Raw genomic sequence first — 23,409 nt, forward strand, 5'->3', positions numbered from 1 at the left:
CAATCCTGTATTTTACAGGATGCCAATGCAGAGAAGCTAATACAGGAGTTCTTGTGAGAACACGCGCTGCAGCATTCTGGATCAGCTGGAGAGTCTTAAGGGACTTATTTGAGCAACCTGATAATAAGGAATTGCAGTAGTCTAGTCTAGAAGAAACGAATGCATGGACTAGTTTTTCAGCATCGTTTTGAGAGAGGATATTCCTAATTTTGGCAATGTTACGAAGATGGAAAAAGGCTGTTCTTGAGGTTTGTTTTAAGTGGGCATTAAAGGATATATCCTGATCAAAAATAACTCCTACATTTCTGACAGTAGTGCTGGAGGCCAGGGCAATACCATCCAGAGTAGCTATATCTTTAGATAATGAAGTTCGGAGGTGCGTTGGTCCCATCACAATAACTTCGGTTTTGTCTGAGTTTAACATCAGGAAATTGTGGGTCATCCAGGATTTTATATCTTTAATACACGCTTGAAGTTTAGCTAACTGACCACTTTCGTCTGGCTTACTTGACAGATAATTGAGTATCATCTGCGTAACAGTGAAAGTTAATTGAGTGTTTCCTAATAATATTACCTAAAGGAAGCATATATAAGGAAAATAGAATTGGTCCAAGCACTGAGCCTTGAGGAGGGTTTATCGTTAATGTTAACAAATTGGGATCGCTCAGCGAAGTAGGACTTAAACCAGCTTAGTGCGATTCCTTTAATGCCAACTAAGTGTTCCAGTCTCTGTAACAGGATGGTATGGTCAATAGTGTCAAATGCAGCACTAAGATCTAGTAAAACAAGGATGGAGACAAGTCCTTTGTCTGCAGCAGTTAGAAGGTCGTTAGTAATTTTCACCAGTGCCGTCTCTGTGCTATGATGCTTTCTAAATCCTGATTGAAAATCATCAAATAAACTATTGCTATGTAGAAAATCACATAACTGATTAGCAACCACCTTCTCAAGGATCTTGGATAGAAAGGGAAGGTTAGATATAGGTCTATAGTTTGCTAAGACCTCAGGATCGAGGGAGGGTTTTTTCAGAAGAGGTTTTATCACAGCTATTTTAAATGACTGCGGTACATAACCTGTTAATAAGGACATATTGATCATATCTAGTAATGAAGTGATTACCACGGGTAACGCTTCTTTGAGTAGTCTCGTTGGGATGGGGTCTAAGAGACAGGTAGATGGCTTAGCTGAGGATATCTTTAACATTAATTGTTGAAGGTCTATAGGATAAAAGCAGTCAAGTATATGTCAGGTCTAGTCGTTCTTTCTAGCGGTCCTGCATTTAAAGGTGAACTTTTAGAAGTTGAGGGCAAAAGGTGATGAATTTTATCTCTAATTGTTATAATTTTATCATTAAAGAAGCTCATGAAGTCATCACTACTCAATGCTAGAGGAATAGATGGCTCAGTAGAGCTGTGGCTATCTCTCAGCCTGGCTACAGTGCTGAAAAGAAACCTTGGGTTGTTCTTATTTTCTTCTATTAGTGATGAGTAATAGTCTGATCTGGCTTTTCTTAGGGCCTTCCTATAGGTTTTTACACTTTCTTGCCAATCCAAACGGGATTCTTCCACTTTGGTGCAACGCCACTTACTTTCGAGGTTTCGCGAGATTTGTTTTAATTTGCGAGTTTGGGAGTTGTACCAAGGTGCTAGTTTCCTTTGCTTCATCATCTTCTTTTTTAGGGGAGCAACACAGTCTAAGGTCGTCCGTAGGCAAGTCGTAGCACCGTCTACAAATGTATCAATTTGAGAGGGACTGAGGTTAACATAGAGGTCCTCTGTTATGTTAAGGCATGACCTTAAATGTAGCTATAGCACTGTCAGATAGGCATCTAGTGTAGAAGCTTTTATCTAATTTAGTATAGTCAGGTAGTAAGAATTCGAAAGTAATTAAAAAATGATCTGATAATACCGAATTCTGCGGAAATATTATTAAATCCTCCATTTCAATACCATATGCCGGCACAAGGTCGTGGGTGTGGTTAAAACAGTGCGTCGCCTTGTGCACACTCTGACTGAAACCGATTGAATCCAGTAATGAGTTGAAAGCAGTACTAAGGCTATCATTGTCAACGTCCACATGGATATTAAAATCACCTACAATAAGTACTTGGTCTGATTTAAGGACAAAACATGATAAAAAGTCGGAGAAATCAGATAAAATTTCAGAATACGGACCTGGGGCCCTGAAAATAACAACGAATATAATTAGCAATGTAATGTTTTCCATTTTGGATGTTGAAGATGAAGAACAAGACTTTCAAACTTGTTATAATTTAGTTTAGGTTTAGGAGTAATTAACAGGCTTAAATCAAAGATGGCTGCAAGATGGCTGCAACTCCCCCTCCTCGGCCTGAGCCTCTAGGAATTTGAGTATTAATATGACTGGGAGGAGTGGCTTCATTCAGACTAACATAGTCTTCATGGCCTAGCCAGGTTTCAGTAAGACGAAATAAATCAATTTTATTATCTGATATCAAATCATTTACCAATAATGCTTTAGAAGACAGAGATCTAATATTTAATAGTCCACATCTAATTTTCCTATTTTGTTCTATCGTTGCAGTCGTTTTAATTCCAATTAGGTTGTTAAGTATAGCGCATCTTTTGTTTACCTTTGATTTAACCGATCTGAGTCGGGGAACAGACACCATGCTTATTAGACTATGAGTGGGTGACTGCTCCAACGGAAGCACAGGGGTGCACGTAGTACTGCACCCCTGATTACTAATATCAAACTTGGGTTGTCATGGTTTATGTCTGATAAACTCGGTCAGATTTATTGATATGAGAGCGGCTCCGTCCCAGGTGGGATGAATGCCGTCTCTCTCCATCAGACCAGGCTTTCCCCAGAACGCCCCCCAGTTATTCATATAGCCCACATCATTAGCTGGGCACCACCCCGACAACCAGCGGTGAAAGGATGACGTACGGCTGTACATTTCATCATTGGTCAGGTTTGGCAGGGGTCCAGAGAAAACTACTGAGTCCGACATTGTCTTTGCGTATGCACAAAGTGACTCAACATTAATTTTAGTTATCTGCGATTTACGACCATTACCCCTTACGTGAAGTATGATCTTACTGTATTTACGTTTTTTTTTTTTTTGTCAGCTGTTTGGAAATTCTCCAGCGCGTGTGCAGAAGATAACAAGTTTGCAATATGCAACACCTGCAAGGAAAAAGTAGGGCGTGGAGGGACCACACCAAAAACCAAAATCCCATTTTTTTTTTAGGTTGGATATTGGATGTGAAAAAAAGGAAATGGTTCTAACATTGCACTTTAGGGGCCCTATTTTAACGATCTGAAACGCAAGTATGAAACGCAAAACGCAAGTAGCTTTGTGGGCGGACCTCGGGCGCTGTTGCTATTATGCCGGCGGGATAAATGAGTCTTGCACCCGACGCAAATCTAAAATGGGTTGTTCTGAAGTAGCTAGGTGTGGTTTGGGCGTAACGTGCAATAAACCAATCAGAGCGTCCTCTCACATTCCCTTTAAGAGCAGGGGCGCTTGTTCCATGGCGGATTGCTATTATAACGGCGGATTTGCCTGGCGCACGCCAGCAGGAGCTGTCCGGGATGCGGCAAAGTAATAAATACCCGTCTTGACCGGGTGGCGATGTTGCTGCGGCCTCTCGGGCGCATCTCCTTAAGTCTGGAGAGGATTGCTGCAGCCATGGAGCGTGGGCCTCCAAACGCACCACCTGCACCTGTTGTGCCCCTTCATGCTCCCCCCACTCCATCTCCGTCCACCCACTCCATCCATCAGGAGCACATCGCGCATTACTCTCGGACCAGATCCCGCCGTAGTTCAACATCATGTCTCCTTAAGTCCTCTAATATTTCCTCATTTATGTCATCAACACATCCATGATTCATGGAAATGTTGTGTAAATCACAACAAGCCACAAAGAATGCTGCGACTTTTTGAGGACTGTACTGTAAAGTGCCTCCTGATCTATCCAAACACCTGAAGCCATTTTCAGTAATATTTTTCAGTGTCAGTGGCGGAATTGTTTTCTGAAACTGCAAAATAGCACCAGGGAACATTTGCGCCTGAACATGCCTCCTCTGTTCGCTGAACCGCCCCTGGGAGTGCAAATAAATTCCCTAATTTACCGACGTGCGTCTGTGGAGGGAAAACTCCACCGTGCGTCGGGTGCAAAATAGGAATGATACATGCGTGGGTGTACAAAGGCAATTGCGCTGGGTGCAAGAAAGGGCCCTAGATGTGTGTGAATTTCCCACACCAGGAGTAATTTATATAGTTCTATTTTATAGTGATCCATTATCTATTCAAAAAATGTTCTCTGTCCTGTGCAAAATGTTCTATTAAAGAAAAGATAGAAAATAAATATTTGCGTGTGCTCTAAAGTGGTTAGAAAAAATGAAATCGGAATCGGCTGGCCTCACTCAAGGAAAATCAGAAATCAGAATCGGCCTAGAAAGTTGTAATCGGTGCATCTCTAGTTTAAAGAAATGCCAATAAACCAGAGCATGTTTTTCTTCCATCCCAGAATGCTGTGTAGAGTAGCAAGAATCTCCTCTGCTCCGCAGCGTGTGGATGGTCTGGCAAAGCGAGACTAGCCAAGACTTGACAATTGTGATTCGACACCCCTAGTTTTTTGGTGTGCATGTTACAGGCCTCAAGCATGGGTAACCTGTTAACAGATAAATATGGCCTGGTTTGATTCAGGAAAAGGAGAGACACGATACTTTAGTCGTGTTCGTTCAGCAGGCTGTCCTCTGTCTTTATTAACAGGATTTATAACTTTCTTTTTCTCTCATTTAAACAAACCACATCTTTTTCCCATTGAACTTCTTATTCACTTATTTCACAAATTTGCCATTCACATTGCAACGCAAAAGGATCACATTTTTAACCACTGAAATAACATAGTATATTCTATGAACTTACAAATCTGTTTTTAAATCCCACAGTACTGAATATCACCAACATTGTTGTAATCTTAATGTGTTCCATGACATTTACTAGCGGTAGTTAAGCATATTAACTTGCTTCTCCTTTCACCCCGCATAACACATTTATCAAACCTTAATAAACAATACAATTTTACGAATACACACATTATCAATGTCAAGGAATTGCGATAAAAATAAATAAAAGTACGACATTAAGGTGACTTCGTTAAGCTACATACCGGAGCTAGGAAAACTCTGCTAGTGTAAAGAAATTACAAGTTTCTAACCCAAATAAAACGCACATTTTCTGCCTCAAACTTTCTCAGATAATGTTCCAAATGGTTTTTATAGTGCTTCGAAAACATATTTTGGTGTAGTAACACACACTTACTAACCTGTTCTGATTCAGGAAAAGGAGAGACAGGCAGAGGTGTATAAAGTACTAGAGAGTGCTCTATCAAAAAAGTGACTTGAGTAGAAGCAGAAGTGCTCTTTAAGCACCCCACTTAAATGGAAGTACTCAAGTATTCAACATTTTGTGTACTTAAGTATTGCAAGTAGTTTATTTTAAAATGTACTACTCAAGTACTAAAAGTAAAAGTACAAGTATTGTGTTATGTAGTTATTAAAGAAAGCAGTCCAATTTTGAATATCATATTGTTGGAGTTCAACTTTTTACTTGGTATTAAGACTGTGCATTACAGGCAGATACAAGCTGTACATTGCTGGATATGAAGGAAGTTTCTGAAATAAACCCCAAAAGGTACATTAAAGTCACAGCTGTTATAACTACTATTATTTATTTTTATATCTATCTATCTATCTATCCATCCATCCATCCATCCATCCATCCATCCATCCATCTCCATCTTCGTCCACTTATCCGGTGTCGGGTCGCGGGGGGAGAAGCTCCAGCAGGGGACCCCAAACTTCCCTTTCCCAGGTTGGAGATATAATCCCTCCACCTAGTCCTGGGTCTTCCCCGAGGCCTCCTCCCAGCTGGACATGCCTGGAACACATCCCTAGGGAGGCGCCCAGGGGGCAACCTTACCAGATGCCCAAACCACCTCAACTGGCTCCTTTCGACGCAAAGGAGCAGCGGCTCTACTCCGAGCTCCTCACAGATGACTGAGCTTCTCACCCTATGTCGAAGGGAGACGCCAGCCACCCTCCTGAGGAAACCCATTTTGGCCGCTTGTACCCTGGATCTCGTTCTTTCGGTCATGACCCAGCCTTCATGACCATAGGTGAGGGTAGGAACGAAAACTGACGGGTAGATCGAGAGCTTTGCCTTCTGTCTCAGCTCTCTTTTTGTCACAACGGTGCGATAGATTGAATGTAATACCGCACCCGCTGTGCCGATTCTCCGACCAATCTCCCGCTCCATTGTCCCCTCACTTGCGAACAAAACCCCAAGGTACTTGAACTCCTTCACTTGGGGTAAGGACTCATTCCCTACCTGGAGAAGGCATTCCATCGGTTTCCTGCTGAGAACCATGGCCTCCGATTTAGAGGTGCTGATCCTCATCCCAACCGCTTCACACTCGGTTGCGAACCGATCCAGTGAGTGCTGAAGGTCGCAGGCCGATGATGCCATCAGGACCACATCATCTGCAAAGAGCAGCGATGAGATCCCCAGCCCACCAAACTGCAACCCCTCCCCACCCCGACTACGCCTCGATATCCTGTCCATAAATATTACAAACAGGATTGGTGACAAAGCGCAGCCCTGGCGGAGGCCAACCCTCACCTGAAACGAGTCCGACTTACTACCGAGAACCCGGACACAGCTCTCACTTTGGTCATACAGAGATTGGATGGCCCTGAGTAGAGACCCCCTCACCACATACTCCCGCAGCACCTCCCACAGTATCTCCCGGGGGACCCGGTCATACGCCTTCTCCAAATCCACAAAACACACGTAGACCGGTTGGGCATACTCCCAGGCTCCCTCCAGGATCCTTGCGAGAGTGAAGAGCTGGTCCGTTGTTCCACGACCAGGACGGAATCCGCATTGCTCCTCCTCAACCCGAGGTTCGACTATCGGCCGAACCCTCCTTTCCAGCACCTTGGAGTAGACTTTACCAGGGAGGCTGAGAAGTGTGATACCCCTATAATTGGCACACACCCTCTATCTAAAAATATATATATATATATATATATATATATATATATATATATATATATATATATATATATATATATATATAAATAATATGGGTTATTAATCACTTATTTACAAATACTGAAATAAGATGTAGTGGAAAGTTAGCAAGCTAGCAAAATCCAGATAAACTAGCAGCTTCACATCACACGGTCAAACGGTTAACATTCAGGACTCACTGCAGACTCAAACAACTCAGGCATGGATTAATCTGCTGCAACAATGGCTGAATACAGTACAAACTTACATCGTCTCTGACTTCTGAACCGGGCAACCGTAATGAAAAGAAACACGGCGCGATATCGGGGATTTCTTACGTAACTTACGTAGCCATAACTACACACACTAACCTTCACAGTCTCCGTAGCGTGAAGCATTCACAACAGTAATGAGTAACGATGCAGCACATGAAAAATGTATTCGGAGTAAAAGTATTTAACTCATCGAAAATATGTACTCAAGTAAAAGTGGAAGTAGGAGAAAAAGATAATACTACAGTAGAGTACAGATACAGCCTTTTAGTACTTAAGTACAGTAGTGAAGTAGTTCTACTACAACTAGCGCTGACCTAACGATACTCCCCCTTGTGGCGTAAGTGCATAATTACACTCATAAAAGTATAAACTGAAAATACATGTAAACCTGATCTCTTTCACAGAAAAATACATATAATCAGATTTCAAACATAACAATTGTAACCATACATTTGTGTGATGCACAGGTTTTCACGTGTGCCTCGCTGCCCTCCTAGTTCCAGTGCTTCAATGTCTGTTTTTTTGTTGTTGTTTTTTTTACCCTTCGATCCTCTGTGGATCATCTCCAAGCTGGCCAGCTCCCTGCCACCACTGCTTCAGCTCCAGACTCTTTCCGTAAATAAACTTCTCACCAAATAGTTGCAATTCTTTGCTATGGGGTCCAACTTCTTTTTTACCATGGGTTAGTACTAGGGATGCACCGATGCATCGGCTGAACATCGGTAACGGGCGATATTTGCCTCGTTAACTGCCATCGGCCATTGGGAAATAAAAATGACATTCGCCGATGATTATATGTCTCATGAACGCTGTGCTAAGGAGAAACTTTTTTTCCCTCTTTCTATTTGGGCGGGGGAAGATACCGAGACGGAAGAGGGCACCCGCGCACTCTCCTCAGTAACTTCGATTAAACAAAGAAGATGGCGGTCGTGTGGCAATATTTTACAGTTTCAGAGAAAGATCAGCGTTTTGCAGTTTGCAATACGTGTTCCATTGAAATTTCAAGAGGGGGGGGCTGTTAGAAAGTCATTTAACACAACAAATCTCATTGGACATTTGAGAAGCAGGCACGAGGAGGTGCACGGCGATTACCTGCAAGCTAAAAACGGAAAAATGAAGCCGCCAAGAAAGCGCAAACCCCCGGTAAGACTCAGACTTCAATTGACACGGCGTTTGAGAAAGCCAAACAGCTGCCTCCAGACAGTGCCAAAGCGAAACAAATAACAAACAAGGGGATGGAGTTCATCGCTTTAGATGACCAGCCTTTCTCTGTAGTGGAGGACGTGGGTTTTCGGAGTCTGATGAAGTTTATGGAGCCATGCTACACGCTGCCGAGCCGGCGTCACTTTGCCGAGGTCTGTCTCCCCGAAATCCACAACATTGTGGCCACGCACATTCATGAGCTACTGGCTTGCGACATCGCTGCAATCCGTTTCACTACAGATATATGGAGTTCAGATGTAAGCTCTGTGAGCATGCTTAGCCTCACGGCACAGTGGATTGATGAGGACTTCAACCTGGTGAAGGCAGTGTTGCACTCCCAGGAGTTCGCAGGTACCCACTCCGCATCTGGCATCTCGGTGGCATTCGAGAACATGTTCCAGACGTGGAAAATCGACAAAACCAAAGTGCATGCTGTCGTGAGGGATAATGCTAGGAATATGACGAAAGCTATGATGGACAGTGGTCTGGCTAGTTTTGGCTGCATGGCGCACACACTGCAACTGGCAATTCATGACGGTGTTTTTAGCCAGCGCAGCCTCACGGATGTTGTGGCTATTTGCCGAAAAATTGTCGGCCACTTTAAACCCTCACCCCTCGCCTATTCACGTCTCCAGGCTGTGCAGATCCAGTTGGGAATGAAACCAAAAAGGCTACAGCAAGATGTTTCCACTCTCGTATTCCAGCACTCGCTGGAATAGTACATTTTATATGATGGAGAGCTTGCTGGAACAAAAGCGCGCACTTGCTACATATGCCGCAGACTACGACCTCCCGGCCCCTCTCAGTGCGCACCAGTGGCAATTAATTGAAAACTTTATAACACTCCTCTCCCCATTTGAACAATTGAGGAGAGAAGTTAGCTCATCAGAAGCATCAGCTGCAGATGTCATCCCCTCTGTGACAGCCCTGAGAAATCTTCTGAGTAAGCAGGCTGACACAGACCACGGTGTTAAAACAACAAAGACCTCATTATTAGAGGCTGTAAATAGACGCTTCGATCAAATCCAGTACGATCCCATGTTCTGCATTGCCACCGATTTGGATCCCAGATACAAGGATCGTTACTTTGATGAGGATGTTAAACAATGCGCTCGAGAAATACTTGAGGCACACCTGTTGCCTGCTGCCGGTGCAGAGGATGGGACGCGCGGTGGAGAGCGCGCACATCAGACAGAGCGCAAGAGGCAACGATCCGACAGAGCAGGGCCCTCCCTGCATGATGTGTTTGAGGAGATTCTGGAAGAAAATGGACCAGAGAGGACAAGTACCTCTGTATCCCAACAACTGGGTATTTTCCTGGCAGAGACCACTATTCCAAGAGGTGAGAGCGCACTCTGCTATTGGAGAAATAACCACCCGCGTTTTCCAGAATTCGCACAAATGGCACACAAATTCCTTAGTGCGCCATGCACCAGCACCGAGAGTGAGCGGTTATTCAGCTCTCTGTCTCATGTCTTGGATGAAAAGAGAAATAGGCTTTGCTGTGACAAGGCAGAGATTCTTATCTTTGTAAAGAAAAACATGCATCTTATTAAGAAGTAGGCCAGAGATTCAGCAGGTGACTTATGTGTCAGATCAGAAGTTTTTGTTTTATAAGATGCCCCATGTTCCAGCCTGTGAGTTCTGAAACACTGCAATGTTTTATTCTGTATGAGAAATACACAAGGTGAAAGATAGCCTTATTTGTGTTTGTATTTATGAATAACATAATTTATTTATTTTAATAACATAATTTATTTATTTCACTTGTTTTTGCATTTACACTTGATGTATTTTTTTTTTATTTATCAGAAAAATATTTTTTATTGGGCCATGAAAATAATCTCATTGAGTAAGTTTTTGTTTATCAGGCTAAAACCACTCAAATAATTTTGTTGGGCAATGTACTGAAACAATCTTTTCATTGATTAGTTAGCAGTCAAAGGTTTTTGAATGTTATTTTTCAGAAAAAAACTTGTCATAAATAACTAATGTCAACCAGAAAGTGACATTAAAGGTTGTTTTTGTTTCATAAATTGGTCTGATTGAATTTGTGCTCATTCTAAGATAGTGTGATCAAGAGCCGAAAGACTTGTATGTTTCCGTGGCACAAAAGAAGGAATAAATAACAAAAAGAAAAAACATCGGCATTGGCCATCGGCCAAGTTGTTATGTTAAACATTGGTATCGGTATCGGCCCAGAATTTCCCAATCGGTGCATCCCTAGTTAGTACTGTTTTCAGTGATAAAGGACAACAGCAAGAGATTTACGTACACCTCAGTGGAAGATGGGTATAATGGACGCCTCATGCAGTGACCTCGCTGTGACAAACTCCCTCTGCTCCCGACCGTTTGCATAATTAATGGGCCCTGGCTACTGATAGCACTAAATTAGTTTGCAAAACAAATGAGGACGGCTGCCGTGCCACTGAAACCTCTGTGGGGAAGGGCAGTGAAGAAGGCGCTGGCATGAATGTATAACCAGACCTACACTTCTGTAATAATTGAGAAATACCTTCATATTTCTTTCTGTATTTTACATCGATAGTCATATATTGTACAAAATACGATTAGGACTTTGTTGCGTTGATATTGCAAAAGCACAGAGAAGCAGCGGGTGGAGTTTAGTGTTCCTTTACCGCAGATTGACACCGGCGGACATCTGGTTTTACCGAAGGTTGAACCAGCGCCCACACAGTCATTACAACCTTTTTAAGAACTTTTTTTTGCTTCATGCAGCACCGGAGGCGTGTTGCTGTTGCAAAATACAAAGGGTAAAACATTAAAGGGATTTTTCAGGTGCCACTTCATCAATGGAATAATGGGGGCAATTATCCCTGGAGTGGAGAAAGGTATGCAATTCAAATGGACTGTTTGATTGAGGCTGGAGTTTAGCCACCACTAGATTAAGTCCAGAATGGAGGTGTCCATTTCTGTGTGTGTGTGTGTGTGTGTGTGTGTGTGTGTGTGTGTGTGTGTGTACACTCACACGAAAGAGTCGGACAGAATAAACAACATGTTTTGCTATCCCTGTAGCCTCAAAATGGCCCTAGAGGAAATGTCACCGGGTATTTTAAATCAAAATGTATATTAATGTGTTTAGTGAATCTCATGGGAACATTTTAATTATCTAAAATATGGCATTGTCTGAGTGCAAACTTGACATTTTGATCTGAGAGCGGTGCCAGAGAAAGCCCATGGAGCGTAAAAGATTCATCCTCTGGGGGACAGGATTATCAACGGCAAATTTCACTTAAAATCTAGCAATTTGGTTTTTCGAGATAGTGTCATGGAATAAAGTGTTATGTATGAAACGTGAAACCTGACGGTGGCACTAAAGGAAAGTTTAGAGAGTCACTAAAACCTTTTGGGCACCACGTATATCCAGTTGACAGCTGTCCCATTCTCTGAACCAAACTGTTGCCCAACAGACCAACTGAATGGCAAAAGGAAACAAACTAAAACTGGCAATTTTGGGATAACTCTGTACCTCAAGAGTGACTGGCAGTGCCGACGAAGGAAACAATGTGCTCTTTATGTAGCATGTTCGGTTTTTATGCGAGAGACTTAGAGAGGGACTTTGCGTGACCTCAAAGTCCTGCAATTCAAATTGGCTTGTTTATCTGCCGTGACAATCCTGGTAGCATGGCTGAAAACATTCTCATTGAACATCTTGCAAATTGTGGTTTTTCAAAATCATCCAATGTCAATGTTCTTTTCTGGTAATACATGTAGGGTTAGGCTGCTATGAGGCCTTCCTCATTTCAGAAGAAGAGGGAAATACTAATACCATAAATCCAGAACTTACAGCACAACTTCAAATTATTTTATTTAGTTACAACACTACGGCCTATTCAACAAGTGAGTGCAAGAGACCAACAAAGTGCTGGATTTATGGTTTCTTCTCATTTCTGGAGAATGAAATCAACTGGTTCAAATAACAAGCCCACATAAAATCCACAAAAAAATAATAATTTCAAAGTGGGTTAAAGAAAAACCCTCCTGTAATCCAAACCATCCTGACATTTGTGCAGGTGTTTGTGTGTGTGCCTAGCTTTATAACTAGAGGGGCTTATCCAAAGCCCAGTCATGTTGTGAAATATTCATTTGCAATCTGTTATCTTGCCAATGGATCTCCTGATTGTATGCAGTGGGTATTTTCGGATATTAATCAAGTTATGTGCCTTTTTATTATGCACAAACATTTCTTGCTGTAAAACTGTTCCCTCAATATTTTTCTCCTATTTAATTATCATCACCTGATTTAGAATTTCCTCGACACCAAGGGTAACAAAGCATCAAAGTTTGACAGAAGTAGGAAGTTACTTCAAAGAAAGTCAAGCTAGGTATTAAAAACAAGACAGAAAATAAACTATGTTTCCAGTCTCTATGCATATTAAATCAAATGACGAAAGGTCAGACAGATCAGCTGTGCAGGTTTGCCTCACTGTAAGTGATTTGGCACATCTTACAGCTGCTACCTGATGGATGGAGTCCCAGCTCGGTACATCTTAAAAAAAAAAAAAGAACCCGGCAATATAGCTGCTCTTTACAGTGTACAGATGAGTCAGCTCATCCCCTTATGCTCGCTGTTCCAGTCTCGGCAATCGCCCAAAACTTAATGAGCCAGTGACCTTTTACGGCATAATTTTGCACAGACTGTCTATTGCGAAGTCATAATCCACACAGCCTTGCCAGATTGCATGATTTGCATTTATATTGACGAGAGGAATGTGCCGATTGATGCGGTGCTGGTTGTGGCAGCAGTTGCAGCCTGGACACACTCAGATAAAAGGACATATTGGGTCATCCGGGCGCCTTTTGGTCTCGCCAGCCGAGCTGAAAATAGACAACTTTTTCTCTCTGTTTCACACATCGTTCTGATGAAGTCCCAAAGGCCGTCATAAAGATTGGGGTCGATGGCGATGATCAATCAATGATTGAGTGCAGGGACATAGTTGAAGGATTTGCTTTTTCTAACATTGCTAATGGTAATCAACATACAGGTTTTGAGAAGTGACACGGCAGATTATTTTAAAAGCAGTAACAATTTATCAAATGACAACGTGCAGATCCCCTCGGCAGGTTCGTTAATTTGACCGCCATTATGCCGATGACAATCCTGTTTATTTATCTGTAGCTGTGCCATTATGTTCGAATATCATTATCTTTATCGGAGATATCTGCTATTTAATTAAGGTCCCATATTGTCATATCAGTCCGACCCAATTACCTTTAACGAGTTACTTTTAATTAACTGAATTTGATTTTTCCTTTCAGGACTGTATAAACAAATTCTGTACGCCTACTGGTTAACAAATGCTGAGACACACACACACACACACCTTGTCCAGTGTTCATGCTAAGCTTGGCTAACCACGTCCTAAATCTAGCTACGTAATTACTGTAACACACAGATGTGACTGCTATTGATCTTTTCATTTAACTCTTGAAAAAAAAAAAAAAAAGAAATAAGTGCATTTCCCAAAATGTTGAACTGATTAGTTGTGATGAGTCAGCCCACTCTTATTTGGAAGTATCTGGAAGCAGGCTGGTGTCTATTTACTCCTCTCTGTGTCTGGCTCTGCAGAAGAGGAGGAAAGTGAAACAGAAACAGAGGACACAAGCATGCACTTAGTTACACACACACACACACACACACACACCCCTCAGAGTCATTTTTATTTTGTCTCTAATTCTCTCTCTCACAGCTCATAATGACTTTTGAATTGAAGTGTGGTTCCTGATATATACCTAAAAAGAAGACAATCTGCTTGGCATGTAGCAGTGCTCTGCTTTTCAGAAATAACAGAGCGTAGCATCCTGTAATTGACCAATCACAATCAAAGTATTCAACATAGCCGTGTGATGAGCACACAAGACTGCTTCTTAGTCCAGTCCATAGCATCCCCAGTTAAGAGGATCTTAACAATGCGAGTATGATAGATGGCTGTAATAAGCAAGGTCAAACCTTCATTAGGGTGATTGGGATCAATATGAGCAAGTTATGTAAAAGACAAAGAAGTACACAAGAGATATCAAACACTTATAACACAATATAACACATGTATGAGGAACAGGCTTTATAGCCCATACCATGGGTTCTCAAACGTATTACTCAAAGGTCTGCATGTTAATTATTTTTAAGGTTAGGGGTCCGGAACGATTGGCAATAAATAAATAACATTTAATGAACTCACTTTTAACTTTTAAGCAACAAACATTCAAGTTAAGTACTCAGTTTTTCTGGTCAGCTTTTGTACCAATTTGGGTACCGTTTTTTTTCCCACCCTTTTTCTTGGTGTATTTTTTTTCAACGTTTTTTTTGTCTTATTTTCATGTTGTTGTCATTTCTTTCTGTGTATATTCAAGGTCCCTAATCATTTACTGATCAATAGAAAATGTATTTCAAAATACAAAACTTTACACTTCATAATGTATTGTATTCATAACATGACGGCTGGGTCCGGATTGACTTGCCATTTGGTCCGGACTTTCAGAAACCCCTGGCCTTTACAATCAGGCTGTTCTCATGAACCATCAGTACATGTCGCTACGAAAAGTAGTGCACTGTAATTCTTATTTATTGCCTTATGCGTCAGATTGACTGCTGCCGTGTAAGACCACAAAGCGCTGCGTAGGGAGGTGGCCAGGGTCATGAAACAGAGCTTTCAAGCGGGGGGAGTTAAGTTTGTGTCCAATGAAAAAGACACAAGATTTTAGGGAGTACTACTAACCACAATCTTTTTTCTAATCTTAACTAGTTGTTTTGGTGCCTAAACTTAAACTCCTTTTGTTGCCTAAACTTCACTGTCACGGCCATTGAAAGGACCGTAACCTCACAATAGCCATCAACCTTTTCTCAGTTAAATTTAAAGTGGGTAAAGACCGCTAAACTTAACTGTCATGTGACTGGTCATGCATGACTGGCTGGCGGTCGCCTATTTTGTAGGATACCACACTAAATTTTGTGTGTAACTTTTCATAAAACATCATACAAACCCGTTGATGAGAATGCATTGATACAATACGATGAATCACTAGTTGAATTCCTGTCGCCCGATGTTCTCCCCTGACTGAAAAGGTGAAGCTGTCGTGGTTGTGGTTTTCTGTTTGGATTTTTCTTTCCCTCTTCCCTCCTTATTTTTTCACTGTCTCCTGTGTTCCTGTATTTTTCCTTTTGTGTTTTCCTAGTTCCATCCTTTTGTGTGTTCATGCTTTAGTTTCCTGTTTTATTGTGTAGTCTCTGTTTCTCCTGTGTCGTGTCTTGTTTTGCTTCCTGTCTGTATTTTCCCTCCTTTGTGATTGTCTGCCCTGCCCTGATGTGTTTCGCCTGTTCATCAGCCCTCATGTCACCTGTCCCTCGTTACTACCCTTGTTACCTTGTGTATTTAGTCTCTGTGTTTCTTTTGTCTGTCGTCAGATCATTGTCTGTACTCCCTGCGGCATTCCTAGCGTTTCTTCGAATGAGTTTCTTCGTTGTGGTTTATGCTTCTTAGTTTTCAGTGTTCCCAGGTTGTTGGTTTCTGTTTGGGTCTCGGTGGCCAGTTTTTTCCCCACTTGCGTTAGGAAACCTTTGGTTTGTAAGCAGTTTTCTCAGACTGATCTCATGAATTGGCGTATGTATGACACGCCAATTTGTATTCTGTTTTTGCGTGTTATCAAGACACATAATTGCATATTTGCGTGTATATCAACACAAATCGGCCGCTATTGACCTACATTGCAAGTCAATTTCCGCCGTAGCGAGTAGTATAAAGGAAAGGGGAGATTGAGTAAGGAGATAGGTTGGGGTGGCGGATGGGTGAAACACATGACTTTCACCAAGGATAAAACACAGGACTTTCACCCAGGAGAGCTGGGTTCGCGTCCCACGTGTGGCGATTTTTTTAGCTGTTTCAGCCGTTTTTGTTTTTTTAATAAGCCTTACCCAATGTTTCTTTCCTAAACCCAACCATTTATTGTTTTCCCAAGCGTGTTTTTGTCGTTATTTTCCGTGTTTTTGTCACTGTTTTATTACTAAAGCCTTTCCCTGTGTTCTTTTCCTAAACCCAACCTAACAGGCATGTGACGTTGTTCTCGCGATAGTACGTCGCTTTCTCGCGATAACACGCAACGTGGCGAGGCCACGTGGTGGGTATGTTTACATCAGCTGTACACAGTGTAGGCATACACGTGGATAGCTGAAAATGCATACAATAACACGCCATTTGGCTTTATGAAAGTGGCGTGTATATTTACGCAAAGTCATGATGCCATGTTGGTTTTCTTCATTAAACCAGCTGTCTCCTCGCCTCCACACTCCTGCATCCCTAGACGTGACAGAAGCATGTGCATGGTATGTAGATGTGGGTGGTGAAAGGGATAGTGTGGATAGGACGTGTTGTAACTCCCCCTGCCAGAAACACAGCAGCTTGTGTCTGATTTAGGAAATCAGTAATTGACTGCAAGAAGGAGAATGCATGATGCCTGTGTCAGAAGATCTGCTTCTCACTAAAGGCCAAGCCAATGTTGTTTAGCTGCTCCAGTCTGAATTTACCTATTACTTTGTATAAACATGGTCATGTGTGCCAAGTATAAGGAGGCTGATGTCCAAAGTTTAAGCAAACCGAAGTGCACTAACACTAGAGACGCAATACTACATGCACTTTGCTATATATTACCCTCTGACCTCTAAGCTAACTTATTGTAACATCGGATAACTTTAAATTGGATTTTAAAATGTTTGGGGATGTGTGTAGTAATGAAACAAAAGGATAATAATCTAGTAGACATACATACACACACATATATATATATATATATATATATATATATATATATATATATATATATATATATATATATATACTTTTATGTCTTCTTCTTTTTAGTCAACATTTAACATTTGAAAACCTTGGCCTCTTTAGTTGAATTCAGAGGGTTTTCTAGATAGAAATGTTCATATTTCTCAAAGTGGAGTATTGTACAATGGTCCAAATAGAATGAAGCCTTGGGGGACAGGCAGGGGCTGGCAGGTTTATATTCCAAAGCTAAAATGAGCCTTTTTTTGAGGCTTTCATCTCATCCATCAGGCTTTCTTCACTACAGGCGGGGCCCCATGGACAGCAGCTGGGCTCTCACTTAAAACTGGGAGAAAATAGCTCCCAAGGATGCTGGAATAGGGTGGGAGATGGAAAGTGAGTTTAGACCGAGTGCAGCTTTGAAGTAGAGGCCAGCCATCCATCCAAACTACTGCCTCAGCCACCAGTTTCAGCTCAGGTTCGTCACATCATTAAGTTTGCCCACGATTCAGTCACTTTGTCCTTGTTCCACATAATGATCCTGATCAAGGTCCTGTTATTGATGATTTTTACCCATTGGTGTAAAGCCTTATTTCTAACCATTAATGCAGCAAAACCAAAGTGATGGCAATAGATTTAAGAAAAGAATCCTACTGTCAACTACCCTGTGGCAATTGGTGATCCGAGACCTGTACAACAAAGCAGGATTTGGCGTTAACGAGGTAATTTCAGGTTCAACCCAGAGTTTTCTGTATCATGACGGTGGATCACTTGTTACCAGGTTCAATCGCCGTGGTAACTTATGCTGAACACCTAACCTGGTCGGGAGCAAGTTATGTTGGAGATTAGAGATCAACCGGTGTAAAAGCACCGCCTACTGACCAATCAATACTTGATTAGAAGATCTGGTGGAGCTCGGTGCGCAGAGAGAGAGAGCTGCTCTCAGAAAAAGTTAAAACATTTAGAGACCGACAACCCCGTTAACATTATCTGATGGATATTTTTATGAAAGATATAGATTTCACCGGAGGGAATTACGCATAAGCTATTTGTCGGCTTGTTGATCCGTGTGTTGACAATGCCCACATCGGTTTGAATTATGTTTTTATATTCAATTTCAATTTTATTTATAGTATCAAATCATAACAGAGTTATCTCGAGACACTTTACAGATAGAGTAGGTCTAGACCACACTCTATAATTTAGAAAGCCCCAACAATTACAGTAATTCCCTCAAAAGCAAGCAAGACAGGATGCATATAAAAGGAAACGAATGAAAACATTGATGAGAGGCTGTACTGGCCTGCCTCCCTCTACTCACACTATATTATTGATTATATACTCTGCATTCTGGGAGCGCAGTGCTCTAGTGGGACAATAAGGTACTAAGAGCTGTTCTAGATAGGATGGTGCTTGACCATTTAGGGCTTTGTAGGTCAGGTGAAGGACTTTAAAGTCAATCCTGAATTTCACAGGAAGCCAATGCAGAGTAGCTAAAACAGGAGAAATATGATCTCTTTTCTTAGTTCTCCTCAGAACACGTGCTGCAGCATTCTGGATCAGCTGGAAAGTCTTAAGGGACTTATTGGAGCAACCTGACAGTAGGGAATTACAAAAGTCCAGCCTGGAAGTAACGAATGCATGGACTAGTTTTTCAGCATCGTTTTGAGACAGGATATTCCTAATTTTGGCAATGTTACGAAGATGAAAAAAGGCTGTTCTCGATGATTGTTTTAGATGGGCGTTAAAGGATATATCCTGATCAAAAATAACTCCTAGATTTCTGACAGTAGTGCTGGAGGCCAGGACAACACCATCCAGAGTAGCTATATCTTTAGATAATGAAGTTCGGAGGTGTTTAGGGCCCAGCACAATAACTTCAGTTTTGTTACAGTTTAACATCAGAAAATTATAGGTCATCCAGGATTTTATATCTTTAATACATGCTTGAAGTTTAGCTAACTGACTTGTTTCGTCTGGTTTGATTGATAAGTATAATTGGGTGTCGTCCGCATAGCAGTGATAGTTAATTGAGTGTTTCCTAATGATATTACCAAGAGGAAGCATATATAAGGAGAATAAAATTGGTCCAAGCACTGAGCCTTGAGGAACCCCATGGCTAACTTTCACGTACTTAGAGGATTTATCATTAACATTAACAAATTGAGATCAATCAGAGAAATAAGACTTAAACCAGCTTAGTGCAATTCCTTTAATTCCGACTAAGTGTTCTAATCTCTGTAACAGGATGGTATGGTCAATAGTGTCAAATGCAGCACTAAGATCTAGTAAAACAAGGATGGAGAAAAGTCCTTTGCCTGCAGCAGTTAGTAATTTTCACCAGTGCTGTCTCTGTGCTATGATTCTTTCTAAATCTTGATTGAAAGTCTTCAAATAAGCTGTTGCTATGGAGAAAATCACATAACTGATTAGCAACTACTTTCTCAAGGATCTTGGAGAGAAAGGGAAGGTTAGATATAGGTCTATAGTTTGCTAAGACCTCAGGATCGAGGGTGAGTTTTTTCAGAAGAGGTTTTATCACCGCTACTTTAAATGACTGCGGTACATGACCTGTTAATAGAGACATATTGATCATATCTAGTAGAGAGGTGTTAACCACGGGTAAGAGACAGGTAGATGGCTTTGCTGAAGATACCTTTACCATTAGTTGTTGAAGGTCTATAGGAAAAAAACAGTCTAAGTATATGTCAGGTCTAGTCGTTCTTTCTAGCAGTCCTGCGTTGAAAGGTGAACCATTAGAAGTTGAGGGCAAAAGGTGATGAATTTTATCTCTAATTGTTATAATTTTATCATTAAAGAAGCTCATGAAGTCATCACTACTCAGAGCTAGAGGAATAGATGGCTCAGTAGAGCTGTGACTATCTGTCAGCCTGGCTACAGTGCTGAAAAGAAACCTTGGGTTGTTCTTGTTTTCTTCTATTAATGCTGAGTAATAGTCTGATCTGGCATGTCTGAGGGCCGTCCTATAGGTTTTCAGACTGTCTTGCCAGTCCAAACGAGACTCTTCCATTTTGGTGGACCGCCATTTACTTTCAAGTTTTCGCGAGTTTTGCTTTAATTTACGAGTTTGGGAGTTATACCAAGGTGCTAGTTTCCTTTGCTTCATCTTCTTCTTTTTGAGTGGAGCAACAGAGTCTAAAGTAGTCCGTAGGCAGGCCGTAACACCATCTACACAATTGTCGATTTGAGAGGGACTAAAGTTTACATAAAGGTCCTTTGTTGTATTAAAACAAGGTAATGAGTTTAGTGCTGTTGGAATGTCTTCCTTAAATTTAGCTATAGCACTGTCAGATAGGCATCTAGTATAGTAGCTTTTATCTAATTTCGTATAATCGGGTTTTAAGAATTCGAAAGTAATTAACAAGTGGTCTGATAATAAAGGATTTTGCGAGAATACTAATACATCTTCAATTTTGATACCATATGCCAGCACGAGGTCAAGGGTGTGGTTAAAACAGTGCGTGGCCTCATGCACACTCTGACTGAAGCCAATAGAATCTAGTAGTGAGTTGAAAGCAGTAGTAAGGCTATTGCTGTCAACGTCCACATATTTTAAAATCAACTACAATAAGTACTTTGTCTGATTTAAGGACTACACATGATAAAAACTCTGAGAATTCAGATAAAAATTCAGAATACGGACCTGGAGCTCGGTAGACAACAACAAATATAATTGGCTGTACTGATTCCCGTGTTGGATGTTGAACATTAAGAACAAGGCTTTCAAAAGAGTTATAATTTAGTTTAGGTTTAGGATTAATTAACAGGCTTGAATCAAATATGGCTCCAACTCCCCCTCCTCGGCCTGAGCCTCTAGGAATTTGAGTATTAATATGACTGGGAAGAGTCGCTTCATTTAGACTAAGATATTCTTCATGGCCCAGCCAGGTTTCAGTAAGACAGAATAGATGAATTTGATTATCAGATATCAATTCATTTATTAGTACTGTTTTAGAAGACAGAGATCTGATATTTAGTAATCCACATCTAATTTTCCTATCCTTTTCTATCATTGCAGTGGTAGTTTTAATTCCAATTAGGTTGTTAAGTATTGCCCCTCTCTTGGTTACCTTTGATTTAACTGATCTTAGTCGAAGAACAGACACCGTCTCATTTTCTTTTGGGACAGGCTGTGGCTGGCGTGAACTGGATGCTAAATTGACTATGTTTGCAGTCAACTTCTTATTACTTAGAGGCTTCACCACTTTGTATGGTCTGTTGTTGATTATAATTTGAATAGTACTAGTACTACATGTTACTGGAATAGTACTAGTACTACATGTTACTGGAATAATACTAGTACTACATGTTATCCTGCAGAAAACATTTTGAGATTCATCCACTTGTATAGTGCTATCAGGATCAATACCTGGGGGACATGAATCTGTGATATTTTCAACAAAATGTCAATACTTGCCTTTCAGTGTGGTCGTTATGTTGTCTCACGATCGCTTCCCACTACCAGGGTTGCAACTGAAATAATAGGCTAAAGCAACGACGGTTTATGGAAAGCACAAGTGTAATTATGGTCAGATCTTGGTCCTGACTGATGGGGGAAGTTATATTGATAAGCGTTGTGATTTACGCATCTACGGCGTTTGCTATTTTTTTGCGAGCTTTTCTCCTGTTTTTGCGTTTTGCCTGTAAAACCGTGTCTGTGTTCTTCATATTTATGTAGAATCATAGTTTGCTCTTCTTATGTAAAATATGCAGCTCTGGTAGATGTTTGCGATTGGTCGTGCTGTGCAAACACCTCCTCTTTTATGTGAACGCGCGCGCGGCTGGATTGGGAAACCCTGATGGTTGATTGAACTTGTAAGTTGGTATGGTTTACTGAACCAAAAAAAAAAAAAAAAAAAAACTTCAGGAGATAGTTAAAGTGTGTGTGAAAATTGCATGCACTACTCTGACCGATCTCTCCAATTGAGAATTTTTAACAAGGTAGAGTCACAACCACCTTCTGTCACAGGCATTTCAGTTGCTCCCATCTTGCCATACGTACAGCCTTCCTAGATGCAGGACTAACAGATTTAAAAACTCATTTAACACTGCTGCCATACAAGCACTTAATGGTTAATGCTTATTTTACTGTTGTCTTTTGTAATGATGTGTCGGTTGCTGTATCACAAATTGCCCCTCAGGGATAATTAGGACTACCTCACCTTGAGTAATTGGCAATATAATCCCACTTGTGTGCTCCTGAATGTAAGACTGAACAAAAAGCGTAGTAGGTGCCTCGAAAGATATACAAAGAAATCAAACTAACCAACACAAATCACAAAGTTAGGCCTTTTCAAAAAGTTTGTGAGGTTGTAGGCTTTGATAATCCATCACTCTATAACAACAAAGCCATACCAGCTTAATATGACAGCATTGGATAATATTAGGATGGCCTTGGTCATCTGCGGATATGATTGCTTGCAGCACGCTCAGCTGGGTTGGACCGTCTACGTTTTGACAGCTCCATGATGCAAAGAGCTTTCTGGGAAACAACAAAAGGCAACATGCTGCAAGTCAAAAAGTACCAGACAACCAGCCCCGACAACAATCATGGAAATAAGGCCCATGCAAACAGTGGCACTCAAAAAAGATTAAAGTTGTTTAGCAAGCTTCTACTGTTTTTTTCTCTTCACCTACACTACACTACATGGCCTAGAGTATGTGGACATACAGGGATGTTTTTTATGGGATTCCATTTGTGCCAAAATTGAGTCGAAATGCTTACTGTTTGTGTCTATGTCGATTGCTCACATGACTAAACATTTGTCTGTCAACTCCTGTCATCTGTTGCCCTCCTTGTCATTTGACTGTGCCGATGCTACACCATACAATAATATTTTAGACTTTAACAGCGTGTTTCCAACTTTGTGTCTTGGATTTGTATTCTAGGCGAAGTATTACAGCTGCACCTAATCAAAGGAGTTTAATGAATGGATATTAAGTCTTTGACAGCTGTAATTCTACGGCCAATGAAAGTAAATCAGCTAAACCACTTGAGTGTCACAATCCATCTAGATTTATTCCCAATGAAGATGTACACCCGCATTGGGTTAGTACCGATAGT

This window comes from Perca flavescens, chromosome 16, assembly GCF_004354835.1.
Source record: "Perca flavescens isolate YP-PL-M2 chromosome 16, PFLA_1.0, whole genome shotgun sequence".
NCBI classification, from domain to species: domain Eukaryota; kingdom Metazoa; phylum Chordata; class Actinopteri; order Perciformes; family Percidae; genus Perca; species Perca flavescens.